Here is a 16,419-nt window from a genome sequence, read left to right on the forward strand (position 1 = left end):
GATGTTGATCATGAGTGAAGTAACAAAATATATTAAGTGATGTTCTTCTAGCGGACATACCGCAAGCAGCGACTCATTGCTCTCCAACATTTCTTAAACTGAGCTTCTTTACTGTGCCGTTGTTACTCACTGTAAGATAATATGCATGAACTTAAAATATTGATCTTTTAGAATTATGAGCAGCCTGCAATTGGATATAAAATATTTACATTTGGTGTTAGATAACATGGAATTATACGCAAATGTAATTGTTAATGTATAAAATAAATCAGCTGGGGTACACGCATACATCAAAGTCAGTTATTTTGAAAGTTGATATTATATTAAAGTGTGAAATGAGGTCTGATTATTAATCATGTAAAACCTCCGCTTGCATCTTATGTTGGCCTGTTAACTGTAGTCAGCTTTAAACACTGGACTACTAATCAAGTCATAATTGGTAATCTGTTCAGGCGGAGCTCATACTATTTATTTTGAGGTAATAAAATAGACAAGGAAAACGAGTGTCGAAAGAGTTAGAGGTCTTCAAAGAGATAGTGATAGATCATTGAGTAAAACATGCAAGTACAGACAGTTAAATTGTAACAACAATAAACAGGGTCAAGTCGTGGGGTACTAAATAGTTTAGGGCTAAAATAATTTAGAGCTCAATAATTGGCGTCATAGTAAAAGTAATGGTTTTAGGCGCCAATGAAATATATATTTACTGAATGAATATATAAGCATACATGCATGACAAGCAATCTATCAAGAACATACATGCAAAGAATCTGTGCCCAGTACGACTCAGCTTCAACGATTGATTCTTCTAACTTTTATTTTTTTATTCACAGTCTAGGCTCTGCCCTTTTTTGTTCTACAAACAATTTTTTCTATATTTTCTTTTCGAACTCTCAGTCTTCTTCACATTCAATTGGCTGTTCCCTCAGTATTCCGAGTTCTTATTGGTAACCGGGCTTTCATCGGTATCTCGAAGGCTTGATATTGCCATTTGGGTGGCCAGTAGGTCTATCACTACAACCCTGATCAAAGCGCTCTGCCATTACACTCTTCACTCAATAGAGGCCCCATAGCTGTCCGCTCCAAGTTAAACGAGGAGAGCAGTTGTGATCAGAGCTCCTGCTATCAGACACCAAACTCTAGCATGGCCACCTTGGTCTCTGCAAATGCCCCGTCTGCTTCCTTCAGGTGCCACGGCCCTTTAGCTCGTGGCTAGTCATGGCCTATCTGAACAACCCTCAATTGCTCCCAATGGGCAGTAGATTTGGATAGGTACCCTGCACGTAACATCCATCTCTAGAAACTGACCATAAGTCTTTAATTGAGATTCTAGGTGAAAAATATTTGTCTAAGTTATTCGTAAGGGTACCACGTTAAGACTAATTGGATGATTATGATATTTTTCATACTCCTGGAAAGATATGTTCATTGCTGATTTGTTTAGTCATCCAAACAGTGGTGCTGTTTGTGATGAGGTAAGTAAAGCTAATTTTAATAAGGTAGAAGCTTATGTTAACTCGATAGTTTCCTCTTCTGCATATAGAGATGTAAAAGAAAAGAAACTTAAGAAAGAAGCTATATAGATTCAGATTCAAGATGGCCGTCTGAATCGGATAGTTTTAGTAAAGAACTGATAGGTTTATATATTGTTTATGTAGTTTTTTATAGAAATCATATCATGGACACAGTTTGAAGTTGTTTCCTCATGTTAATCAATGGAGGGGCACCTCCCCGTAATGCTCTTGTTTTTTATCTGTGCAAACCTCTTTTCCTTTACTGTTTCCTGTTCTTTCTGTATTTAACTGTTTGAATGAATACAAGACTAAGAGAGCCTAATCTTAATTAAATAGCAAATTTCTACAGGTTATGGGCCCAGGAACACTATATGTACTGTGTAACTAGTAAGATTAGTCATCTGTGATCATTATGAACGATAAATGGTGTGTAGACAAACTTTCTAGCAGCAACTATGCCACATGGAAGTTCAAGATTAAACATCTGCTGATTGCTAAGGAGCTACTTGGATATATTGATTGAACTACAGTTGCTCCGGCAAGCACAGCTGATGGGGCTGTGAAAGTTGCCTATAATAGGAACTCGAGCAAGGCATTATCTTATATTGTGCTTGCGGTTGGCGATGAGTTGCTCTACCTTAAATCTGAATGTGAAACAGCCAAGGAGGCGTGGGACAAACTGTCTAAACATTTTAAGAAAGACACTCTAGCTAATAAAATGACTGTCTAAACATTTTGAGAAAAACACTCTAACTAATAAAATGTTTTTGAAGTAGCGCTACTTTTGCTCAGTAATGTCTGAGAGCGCATCAATTGAAAGTCATCTAAAGAATATGAAAGATCTCACGAATCGGCTAGCTGCTATCAAATCACCTATTGCTGAATAAGACCAAGTTGTAATCCTTCTAGGCTGCTTTCCGGAGAGTTATTTAACTGTAGTTACTGATCTCGAAACGCAGAAAGATAAGCCATTGCTAGAATTTATTCAACAAACTCTTCTAAACAAAGAACAGAAACAAAAAGAACATAGCTCAGTATCAGCCTCTAGTAAAAGAAATGCTGTCGCCAACCCTGATCCTGCTCTCTCGGCTACTAGACCGCAAATTAGATGCCAGGTTATTTGCTGGTACTGTAATAAAACTGGCCACGTTCAATGTTTCTGTGGAGAGAGAAACGAAGAGAGAAAAAATGCAGAACTCAAAGATGTTCCACATCAAGCTAAGCATGCAGCAGATAGCTATCCTGACACGGTTGAGTCAGCTTTTTTGGCTGGTACAGGTGGTGACTTCACCGGTAAAATTAATCAATGCTGGCTAATAAATTCAGGCGCTACAATGCACATGACTCTGTATAAAAGTTTGTTCAGTGAGTTTACTCCATTTGACAAACCTCATAAAGTAGAAATAGCCGATGGAAGCTCTGTAGACGCCATTGGGATAGGTAACATTAAAGTATCAAAGAGTTAGGTCGTAAAGTACAGTAAATCGCAAAGCGAAGTTATATGATGTTCTGTACATACCTGACCTAAGCACAAACCTGTTCTCTGTTCACGCTGTAGCCTCTAAGGGCTTGATTATTTAATTTGGACATAGTTGATGTTGGATTAAAAACCAACGAAAACAAGTATATGGCCGAGGAACACTCATAGATAAACTGTATTACCTGGATATAGAAGCTTCAAATGACAGTGCGCACATCACTTCTCACAGCGGTGAGCTATGGCATCAACGCCTTGGTCATGTTCATGAAGCCGCTATTCATCATATGGACAGGGAACAACTGGTGAGTGGTGCTAATCTTTCTGGTGTAAAACTAGGTTTGTGTGAACCATGTGTAAAAGGAAAAATGTTGAGAAAACCCTTTAAGCCCAATAGCAACATCAAGTCCATGCGTGTCCTTGAACTAGTACACACAGATGTCCTATGCAAACACAGTTCATAAGAAGGGGTAAATATTTCGTTACTTTTATCGATGATTTCAGTAGATATACCCATACATATTTTATACGAGATAAGTCTGATGTATTTTCTAGATTCTGTGAGTTTGCAGCTTTAGTAACCAACCAAACCGGAAAATCAATCCAAACAATACGCTCTGGTCGGGATGGCGAGTATATCTCTACAGAATTCGAAATCCCAAGGTATCCGTCATTAACTGACTGTTAGACATACTCCAGTGCAAAATGGTGTGGCCGAACGTTATAACAGAACGGTATGTGAATCTGCTCGTGCTATGATCATAAATGCAAATCTCCCCAAATCTGTATAGGCTGAGGCTGTTGCCACCGCTGTTTATTTAAGAAATAGAATTCTGACTCGCACACACAAAGCGCCTACAACACCTTGTCAGATATGGTATAGTGAGAAACCTGATATAGATCACCTTCGAATATTCCGCTGCATGGCATATGCTTACATACCAAATGCTATTCATAGAAAGCTTGACGACAAAGCTGATTCCAAGACATTTGTGGGCTATAGTGTAAGGTCTAAAGACTATCGCTTGTACGACCATCAATCTAATTCTGTGGTTGTGAGAAGGGATGTTATGTTCAATGAACAACAGTTGGGTATCACAGATGTATCGTGTATCCCAGCCGCATCGTGTATCCCAGCCGCAAGTCCAAGGATGGACAACCTTGCTACTGTAACAGTAAACATTTGCAGTGCTGACCAAACTCAATTTCGCCGATCTGACCGCCCTCGCAAATCACCACAGCGCCTAGGTATAGACACCGCTTGTCATGTTAGTGAGATTGTCGAACCATTGAACCTTATCAAAATAGAAAAGTGTGAGCAGCGAGATGAATGGTTAGCTGCAGCTGAGAATGAGTATGGTGCTCTCATGAGCAATGAAACATGGACACTCGCAGAGCTGCCTTCACAACGTAAGTCAATTGAATGCATATGGGTATTTAAGGCGAAATACTATGCCGAGGACAAGTCGATCGTTTCAAACCTCGCCTTGTAGCGAAAGGATATGCGCAAAAGGCTGGCATCGATTATGATGAAACATACTCTCCAGTAGTTCTACACTCATCTCTCAGAGCAGCGCTTGCTCAGGCCATAAATCAAGGTATGCTAGTGCACCAGATGGACGTTGTGACGGCGTTTTTAAACGGCAAACTCGAGGAAGAAATTTATATGTGTCAGCCACCAGGGTTTGAGAAGACAGGAAAAAAACACCTAGTCTGTAAACTCAGAAAGTCGTTGTACGGTTTAAAGCAGTCGCTTAAGTGTTGGAACAATGTGTTAGATAACTTTCTCAAATCTCTTGGTTTCAGTAATTCAAATGCTTATCATTGTGTGTATTGTATGCGGCATATGTGAAGTGAAAACCATCATTGCTGTATACGTTGACGACCTAATTGTTATGTCAGATACTGAATGTGAGATGAGCAAGATTAAACAAGCGTTAGCCTCGGAGTATCAGATGAAAGATCTTGGCAGTTTGCACTACTGCCTGGGAGTTTCCATCCACCAAAGTGAAACCGCCATCACGCCAAGTCAAAAACATTATATTGAGCAAGTTCTACGCAAATATGGAATGGAAAATGCGAACTCTGTTTCTACCCCAATGGCTACCGATGTGAAGTTTATGAAAGATGATGGTAGTAAGCTAGCAAATGCTTGTGTGTACCAATCGATGGTAGGTAGTCTTTTGTATGTGGCATCTGCTACTCGTCCTGATATATCTCATGCGGTGGGAGTGTTATCTAGGTACAACTCATCACCAACCGAAGCGCACATGACAGCTGTAAAACGAGTACTTCGATATCTCAAAGGCAGTATAGACATCTGTCTTCAAATTGAAAAACATAACATTGGTGAACTGTTTGGGTATACAGATGCTAGTTGGGCGGACAATTGTGATAACCGACACTCAGCCTCCGGATTAGTATTCATGCACGGCCTTACACCTGTTCGCTGGTTCAGTAAATTGCAGAGTATTGTTGGCGTATCTACCGCCGAAGCAGAATATGTAGCGCTGCAAGGGAAGCGACATGGCTTCGTCAGCTATATGACACTGTCACCAACTGCCCGACTCCAGCAATTAATGCCTATGTTGACAACCAGTCAACTATCACAATAGCAAACTCAGGTTCAAACACGAAACGAATTAAGCACATTGGCATAAAGTATCACGACTGTAGAGAAGCTATCACAAACAGTGTCATAGTAACTTCTTACTGCCCGACTGAGAAAAACATAACTGAAATTTTCACAAAACCGCTCGCTCGCCCCCGATTTGAAGAGCTCCGTAAACTACTTGTTCATTGACAATAATAATTCACTCGCTGGTTACGTGTATCAATTATTTTCTTCTGCTAGTTGTAAAAGCTATGTAGGAGTATTGTTTATGTAGTTTTTTATGGAAATCATATTATGCACACAGTTTGAAGTTGTTTACTCATGTTAATCAATGGAGGGGCAAATCCCTATAATACTCTTGTTTTTTATCTGTGCAAACCTCTTTTACTTTACCGTTTCCTGTTTTCTCTGTATTTAACTGTTTGAATGAATACAAGACTATGAGAGCCTAATCTTAATTGAATAGCAAATTTCTACAGGTTATGGATCTAGAAAGAGATTAGGTATTTACTAGAAATTCCCCTGTCATACAGCCCATGACCAAAGTGATAACGGAAAAAAGAAAGGGTACTGCTAAAGACGAACTGTAAAGAGATTGACTGGCGAGGCAGGTTGGTTAACATGTCGACAAAGGACAATGATGTCAATTTGCTTTAGTTGGTGAGGTAAATTTATAACAAAGTCATTTACGTTCTGAGGGAAATTGATGACATGACCTCTGAACCTAAATTGGCCACCACGCGGAAGACGAAATACTGACATTGTAGGATTAACCTTAGCAATAGGTAACTGTTCTATAAGTGTAAGAGAAGACAACAATTCAACAGATGGACCTGGGTCCATATTGTTGGCTGCACTGAATTTATTAACAGTGTCAGGTCTAACTTGTTGGCACGTATGACATAGTTGTATTTGAGCATTGTATGTAATGAAATGTTTCTCATCACATCCAGTACACGTGAGCTGTGATATGTTGCTGTCCAGTCTGCCTAGAAAGTTGTGACGCAGTTCTTGAAAATCAGGACAATCTAAAGATTGAAAATGAGGAATGTGATGAAGGGGGCAGCATTGGGAGGAGCAATATTGTTCTGTGCAAAAATTTCATGGTCAATGATGTCCATAAAATCATGATCATCATCTGGAAACAAATTAATAAATAGTAATTAAAAATATTAATTAAAGCTGTAGACCTAACCTACTGTACTGTATGTAATTTAACAACAGCAATAATGAAATATGTTTATTATATCTCTGAAATGCAATATTAGAAGTAAAATGGCAAGCTGCTGTGTAATATACACAGTTTGAAAGTTGGTCGTGCTGAATGTAGAATGGCTTTGATAGCGCTCTGTAACAGAAAGCAGGCATCAGCATTCACGCGTCTGGAGGTTTTCTGCAAACTGGAGCAAAATAAAAAAATGTTCTCGTCATAAAGGGGCATTGTAGCTGGGGCCTAGCTTGTAAATAAGATGTAAAGAATTTTTGCTAACGTTTTAAGTAATTTAATGAAACCTTCGGTAAGTGGACAAAAAAACATAGGCTGATAAACTGTGTACCACAACTTCGTACCTGTAAATCGGTCTACGCCTCAAACGGTCTACGTTTATTACAGAAACCTTTGGATAAATAAATTCGAATGATTATTTTTATAATTAAATCTTTTAACAATTTTATAAAGCCAAATAAGTATTCTTGTAATTATAGAATTTTGCAAGATATTAAAAACAAAACGATATTAGAAACCTTTGGCAATTGGACAATGCCATAAACTGGTAAAATGAGCATGCTTTTCTCGTGAAATGCGCATGACTTGATGGTTCTACTCTCTTTCGCACAGCCTTATTGGCTTTTCGTTGGCCTGTTTTAATTTTGATTAAAAAAAGGCTTGTCATGGTTTTAATGGCAATTTTAGGCCATTAAAACCTGTCTATTTATTTATAATCCGATCAGATGGGTTAGTTTTAGGATATTGTCTACAAATTTCAAAGACTTGGTAACATATTTAAATATGTTTGTATGTGTTTTGTATCGTTATTATACTTAAACGACTCCATTGATAAATGGTTGAATTTGTTGATGAGATTTCGGTACAAGGGTTGGCGACGGCCATTCATGAATAATTTTCATGAGTTGTGTGCACATATGCATTTATCATAAATCTCTCAAACAATCGCTTCGCTCGTGTTTGGCCGTGGGATAATAATATATTGTTATATGATTCTAGGCTGTACATTCCTAAGACACTGAGACAGCAGTATTTGGAAATTTGTCATGAAGGTCATCAGGGCATAACAAAATATCGAAGACGAACTCAACATCATTTTTGGTGGCCTGGTTATAGTATAAAGAGATTGCAGATTATATAAACAGATGTAATGTTTGTAGTATCATGCATGGGCAAGTCAAACACCAACCCATTTATGAAGCAGAAATGCCTTCTAATTCATGAGATTCTAATTCATAGGTTTTAGCATAATTGTGTTTGATAACGAATATTATCTAATTACTATAAACTATTATTCGAAATGGATAGAATGTTTGCAAATATAATCTCAAACTGCTAGAGAGATGATTGGAGTACTTAAGTGCCTGTTTTTTCGATTTGGTATACCTAATGTTATTAGGTCTGATAATGGAACTTGTTATGCTAGTAAAGAATTTAGAAACTTTGGTGAGAAAATGGGTTTCATTGTGACTACTAGTGGCCCATAGTATCCTTGTTCTAATGTTTTAGCACAAAGTGCTGTAAAAATTATTAAAGGATTATAGGAAAAATGTTAAGATAAAGATGTGGCTTTGTGTGCATATAAGACTACACCTTTGTCTTCGAGATATGCGCCAATTGATTTGATGTTTGATCAAGCTATTAGATCAAACTTGGGTTTACTATATGAAAGTGATGTAGACTATGAACTGTTTGAGAAAATGAAGTTAGACGTAAAAAAAAATTAGGTATAAACAAAAAGTATAGAGTTTCAAAGTTAGACGAGTTTAAACCTGGTCAAATGATTTAGGTAAAAGCCCTGCTGATGTAGGTTAAAAAAATATAGTTTTGAGAAAGGATAAATCCCTTGAAAGTTACTGGGTTAATGTAGGTATGAACAAAATACGCAGAAATAAAAAACACTTGTTTTTGTTGAATTCTGTTGACGAAAATACATTGTCTGAGGATTCTGATAATTTTCTTATCTTGTATAGTTCTTCCTCAAAAGAGGGCAACTCTAAAATAGTAGAAAATGCTAATGTTTTATCTGAAAGTCAGGAGGATAAGATTCCTTATTTAGAGATCACCGAACAGGGGGAAGAAACACCTGGGGTTTCTGAGCTAGTGGAGGAAATTACTGACATCAGTAAACCTGATAGGGAAACTCCTGTTGTTGGGGATAGAGTTGTTCCAGGAAATAGTAATGATTTGCCTAGACGAAATTCTAGAAGTGAATTGGTACCTGTTAGTAGAGAACCGGTTGTCACTAGCTCAGCTCGATGAGTAAAGCACCTCTGAAATATAGTATTAAGTATTATCAATGAATTTGTTGCTGCTACTTCTAGTGGAGATACTAAAATGAGAGTAAGGTTGAGGAATCCAAAGAGGAGATCCAAAATAAAACCTCAGTAGAAAGAGTAGTTCCTAGCAGAGATGCTAGTAGTGTGGAGAGTAAGGTTGAGGAACCCAAAGAGAAGGTCCAACCTGAAAGCTCCTTGGAAAGTGTAGAGGAAGAGATAGAGATAGCAGACACAAGTGGCAATGACAATCAGCTTGCTGGTTCTGAGCCAAAAGTTCCAGGTAACCTGGTGGTGATAGATGTGGAACCTAAAATGACCGATCGGTACGGAAAGAGTGTTAATGTGACAAAAGATCAGTTGTTAAATGATTGAATAAAGGTGCGTAAATAAACTGAATAACGGGATATGTATATAATATATATAGTCTATATATTTATATATATATATATATTAAATATATATATATATATTTATATATAATATATATAGTCTGCATATATATGTATATATAATATATATAGTCTGCATATATATATATGTATATATATATATATATATATATATATATATATATATATATATATATTTGCAGGCTAGAAACAGCCACCTTAAACAAAATAGATGAGACAAACAACACATGCCGACACTCCAAGAAATACCTTCTTAGCCATTACGATCCAGGCAAAGGTGGAGCTACAAACACCACCAACAACACCAGGAGAGGCAATTATATCATCCATTTAACGCAAATCACCTGAAGAGTGCACCAGCACAAAACAGATCTGTCGTGACCCTAAAGTAAAACATCAATCTGGAGGAGAGATAAGTAACATTAACCTATTCCAACACTCTAGTTAGTTATAACATTCCGCACATTTTAGAGCGTAGAGTGCTGGTAGCAGTAGGCCTGCCCTCTTAACTATTATACTTGCGCCGTTTACCGTTGACCGCTGACCGCTGACCGCTTTATCAGTCCAACCATGGAGCAGATTAACTTTGGTTACTCAAATAAAAACATACCTGCAGCTAGCCACAGCCAATACCAACTGAAGTAAATTCTACTCGACGAGGATAGACAACTCCCAACTCAAGAGCGAGTTTACGCAAACTCGGTGAGTCGATAAACAGACTCGTGAGTGAGCCGATAAACAGACTCGATGGTGAGCCGATAAACAGACTCGATGGTGAGCCGATAAACAGACTCGATGGTGAGCCGATAAACAGACTCAATAGTGAGCCGATAAACAGACTCGATGATGAGCCGATAAACAGACTCGTGGGTGAGCCGACAAACAGACTCGCAGGTGAGCCGATAAACAGACTCGAGAGTGAGCCGATAAAAAGACTCAAGAGTGAGCCGATAAACAGACTCGATGGCGAGCCGATAAACAGACTCGAGAGTGAGCCGATAAGCAGACTCGATGGTGTCTTTTCTCAACTATTACACCCTAGCAAGCCAAGCGCAATGATTCTTGATGTTCGGTCAATAGCACTTATAGCGAATGCAGCTATGATATGCTGGCTAATATCACAATGCTTAAGTCAGAAACAATGACAAAAATGTTATACACTACAAGTGTATTTGCTTTTGAAACTCAAGCAGAGCTTATTGTAAAGAACACAGTATCTTTATTGGTGTTATATCTCTCAGTACCAAACAGTAAAACACCAACAATGATAAAACTGACAGGTTATATAGCAATCCCAGGGAAAAATCTACAATTGATTGGCAGCACAGTAATCAGGTCAGCCAATTCCACAATAACATATTTTGAATACAAAACGATAACATTTGTCACTAACTAATCACACAATACGAGTATTAATAATTTTTTTAGTGTTTGTATAGTAACATGCAAATCTTAGAACAATATGGTAATAATTGGTTAACATAAAAAATTGCTAGTATAACACATACATATACTCTACAGTGGACAAGTGTTAAGCATGCGCCTTATAAATGACTATTCAAAATTGTCTGAATTTTTGTCGAACGTAATATAGATACATTAAGTCAGTAATTTGAAGCTGCCGGATTATAGGCTTAGAAAAGACGTCATCAACTCTCTTACACATGCTGACTGTCTATAAATACGGGCACACACAGATTGACAGTTCATTCGCTTTTACAAACATGAAGCACTCGTGTACTTTTTGCGATTTTACTTGCAACAAAGAGCGTGACCTACAGAGGCACGTTCGTGTACACAGACACTGCTGCTCCTCTTGTGATGAGGTGTTCACCACCCAGCCAGCCTCTCCTGCAAGCACACGTCTCTGCTGTGCACCGAAAAACACAGTCTACCCAGACTGAACCCCAGAGACCGAGGGCCTGTTCACCCAGTCGCCAACACCATCATCGAGGGCAACGCTACACAAGGCCACGGCAGGACCGATGGCCGTACTGGAGGCCAGCCGTGACGCTTGCCCTACTCCACGGCATGAAGTGGAGTCCAAGATCGTCCACCCATCGGTAAACCAAATCGGGGACGACAGTGACCCTCTCGGGCTACTGGACTCACCAGTCAAAATCGATTTCTGAGTGCCAGTAGTTTCACCAACCACCTCGGTAATGACAATGGAAATGATATCCCTTTTAGGGCTATCATTTCCATTTTAAGGGTTTTGTTCTGCGACGACAATGGTGGAAACTCAGTGTCGTACTTATCATCCACTTTTTTATTACACAACTTAGGCTTATTACACAACTACTGAGCAACTCATAAAGAGAATGCGGTGGCACGCCTTATTTCATTTTAATCCTGCAGTTAAAAATAATACTACTGAAACCTATGGCTTCAGGTCAACTAAATCAGCACCGCACATACATGAGCTATATAAGTCTTGTATAACTCCTAATAGTTTCTAGAGAACATAATTACAGTTAGATATAACTATGCCTCACCTATATACTATACTTCAAATATTAATAACAATGTCACTGTCCTCATTTCATGTGTACATTAAGGCAGCGCCTGAGTAAGAACATCGATAATTATGGTGCGTGTCAAAGCTATTGATTTCTTATGCAACTATTTATAGCATGCAGTTGTTTTAGTTACAGGTTGCATCTTGGTTTTACTTTACATAAGTTATATTATATAAGATATTGACATAAAGTTATTTATATAATACCAATTAAAAGTTGCTGCTCTGTGCATAACTGGGGGGAATTTGATAAACTTTAATATTATGAGGCTGCTTAAGACTGTTTTATTAAGCTACTGCGTGTCTCTTTAAAATCAGTCTCTATAAATTAAAATTTAAAAAAAAAACCATTCTAAGAAGGAGCAAACACAAACCGTAGCTAAAAATGACCAACATAAAAAAACTCAACTTTTAGCTAATGAATTAGCTAAATTTTTGAAAATTATTTCTAAGAGTAAGATATTACATTACCAACATAAAATAATGTAGCTGGAAAAGCTTTAAGAGTGAACATCAGCACCCAGCTCCTATATTCAATCGCTGTTTAGACAGAAGTCAAGTTTTACAGACACTATTAGGAAAATATACAGTATATAGTACAGTGACTTTAATTTCCCCTTTAGGAAATATGGAAGTTTCTAGAAAACAATGAAGCTCATTATACATTGCATTGAGCAGCCAGGATTCATTAGGTATTTTAATTATAAAACCTAGTTACACTGACATATATGTAGATGTATGTGATAGCATCAGTAATCGATCCTTTGCTTTTCACAGCATAATTAAAAACATTATTGATATCTAGACCTCGCCTGATTAATAAATGTTCTGTTTTATTATTACTTTTTCAATCAATATTTAAAATTACACTGCTGCTGAGTATTACTTGTTTTTCTGTCTATATGCTGTAAAAAATACATCGTTACTAATCAAAAATCATAATACTAAAAAATCGCTACCCTTTGGCAGTCATTATTGAAACCGTTTACTCTCTCCAACAACCAAGCATAATATCTATTTACTGCGTTTTCTATCTGATGTTTTCTAATAATTGAATAGCTTTCAACCTACCTACAAAAAATTGCTGCATCACACATACTTGCTGCTGCAGAAAATAAAGCTTTCTGACTGAAGATTGAAGATGAAAGAAATGAAGATTTTGCTATCTTATGACGAATCGAGAGCTTTTAGCTTATTGTTTTATTTTAATAATTCTCTCTAGCTTGTGTAACTACTGTTCACTGTAACTGTGTCTAGACTTGATGAAAGGACCTTCTTAGCAGTTGCACATCATATTGAGCATCAGAGAAGATGCAATAGACCTTGTCTTGTACCTTCTTAGAAACAGGTAGACTAATCTCTTTTGATTCGCATCGTGACAACTGCTTAAATTTATTGCACTCAGACTATTGATTACCCTATTCATAATTTAATTGAGAGTTTTCATTCCTTGTTTAGTTTTCTAATAGACGACTGCTAGCTTAGTACAAACACATAAATCAACTGCTACACTCTGAGAGTGATGATGCATTTTATATGAACAGATAAAAGAAAGTTATTTTGCTTTTATGTTTGTCTCGTGCAACTAACTTTTCAAGAAATTTGCCAAGCGGAGCTTCACCGTCAACTTGTCAAAGTCAAAGTTAAAACCGACAATGACAGAGTTCAGTCAACCTTTGAGAACAATTATGGCGACAGACCTGGCCCTTCCCCGCCATAATAGCTCTTCCCCAAGCTGGCAGCACATTACAGGAGACTAGCCTCATGCAAGGATGAATACCAGGAGCAGAAAGACGCGTGTATAAGAATGTCATTCAGCGTGGGCAATAGAGACAAGGTTTTGTACAGATTTTGTAATTTGAGCTATGAATTGTTAGAGCCTCCGTAGACTATTGGTTAGACAATTGGATTACCAACCCGCGATTGCAATCCCCATGAATTCAAATCTAGCAAGCAGTAAGCTTTTATTTTTAAGATTTTAATAGCTAGCTGCACAGAGAACGGCGAACGACGGCGAACGACGGCGAACGACGGCGAACGACGGCGAACGACGGCGAACGACGGCGAACGACGGCGAACGACGGCGAACGACGGCGAACGACGGCGAACGACGGCGAACGAGGGCGAACGACGACGGACGACGACGGACGAAGACGGACGACGATGGACGATGGCGGAAGACAATGTTATGTTATATGTTAAGGTTTGTATGAAGTCTTCATCATTAACAGGTGAGCAACAAGTTAAAGAAATAATCTACTATATAAACGGCAATATTTGTGTGTGTGCGTGTGTATTTGTCAGCCTTATTGAGTGGTCCTTTTTTCGATTCTGTCGTACGAAGCAAACCGAATTAATATGCGTTGTAAATAAATCATAGAGCAGTTTTTTATTTTTTCGATTCGGTTGTACAAAGAGAACTGAATTAATATGACTAGCAAACAAATCACTAAATTTAAATATGATTTACTACTCATGAAATAAATTAATGAGTACTAATTTACATGTAATTAATATTTACTGCTAACAAGAAAGGTCACATGAACGTTTGTTTTTTTGGCCACCTAAACAATGTGTTTTCGCGTTTTACCTACTGAAATTTTACTTCAAAAAGGTAAGTACTTCTCATTCAAGGGTGAATTGACTATGAACTGCCACAGTTCCACTACCTAAAAACATTGGATTTGTAACTTTTTGTGATAGTAAACATGTTCATTTCCTTCCGCAGCTGAGTTGGAAATTTTTTTCTAGCTACGAGTATTGTAGCTTAATACTACAGAACTTGCACGGGTACTCCGAGCATTGCGATAGGCAATAGTGAGAAAAAAGAGAGCAGCAGCTTACTGTCACCCTGCCTTAGCCATGACCAGCTGTACATTGCCTGCTCAAAAGTATGCAAAAGCCAAAAACTGTTTGTTCATACCACCGACAGAAAAAACAAAAGATGCTGTCTATCCGCAAGTGCTGCGTTAAATTAACATTGTGTTATTGTTATGTCTTGCTTGCACTAAAAAGCGTTGTGTTAGTGTTATGTCTTGCTTGCACTGAAAAATGTTGTGACAAAACATTATTGTTATGTCATGTTATGTTTTTCATGCTCTGCTATACCTACATATTATCCACAAGCTGCGTTTTTAACATACTTTTCAGTATATATATTTTCATGCATTCGTTCTCTTACTGGTATCTCATAAAAAGGCTATCATGTTTGCGTTATGTTTAATTATTGTAAGGTGCTAATGCTGTATCTCCCTTGGCACCATACTGCCTGTGCTGTTATACACATAAATTTTATTCACACAACCACATTACTGCCGCACTGTTTGTATGTATCGTGTCAAAACACAGGCTATAGACAAAGAACTGGCGAGCCATAATTATTGTTTTAAGCATGTATAAGTCTCCATTCAATAAGTGCTGGTGATGACAAAATATCTTGTAGAGTTTTGTGAAAGATGCAAAATTTCTCAATATCTCAATACAGTCAGTTTGAAGAACTTCAGTTTGTCTAGCAAAGTCAATTTTATTTTCAGTACTTTGTACAAAAAAGGTCAATTCCAATTTGAGTGGTTTGAGACTGGTGCATTGAAGAGTAGCTGTAAAACACATTGCAGATTTCCATTTTTCTCCCCAACATTATTGACATGTATGACTGCAAATGTGTATGCATAGTCTGATCAGGGCAAAAAGATTTCAGTAGACTGCATATTTGGATTTTTTTGCTGTATGAAAGACACCTCTCAATAAGCCTCTTGCTGCATGTGATTTTTGTTCCGTGGACAGGTAATGCAGCCAACAGCTCGAGTTTGAAATCGTGGCGTCACTCGAGGATGCACGTGAAACCTTTTTTGCTCCGAGTGCGGCGGAGAGTCTCCATAAGCGGCACTCTAGATGAACAAGTTGGCGAGCGCGAGGTGGTTAATTGCAAACCGATTGAGTGCTAGACAATTAATTGCAAGGCCATTGATTTGGGAGTGCAACCAAGAAGTGAGTCTTAACATCGCATGAAAACTATAAAAGAAGCCTGGATGAGCAAAAAAACAGGGCACCTGAAAGTCTGAGACTGTGCAGTAAATTAAATGTTTATTGCATACTGAACTGCACTCATTTATATTTGGGGAATATTTGCTGGAATTATTGTTTGATTCTTGGGGAGGAAATAAAGAAACTCAGTTGGTTCTTTTAGACATAGACATTTCTAGAAAAAAATGAAGCTGATTACAAGTTGCATTGAACCACCAGAGTTCACTATACACTTCAACTAGCTGTACTACTCGACGTTGCCCGGGTGATAAAAAAAAAGTTTTTGCACAGAAAGTTGATTTGTATTTAACATGTAACAATGTTTGCCATTTAAACTTTCATACTAAATATCCTGAGAA

This window comes from Watersipora subatra, chromosome 10 (genome assembly GCF_963576615.1).
Source record: "Watersipora subatra chromosome 10, tzWatSuba1.1, whole genome shotgun sequence".
Classification (NCBI taxonomy): Eukaryota; Metazoa; Bryozoa; class Gymnolaemata; order Cheilostomatida; family Watersiporidae; genus Watersipora; species Watersipora subatra.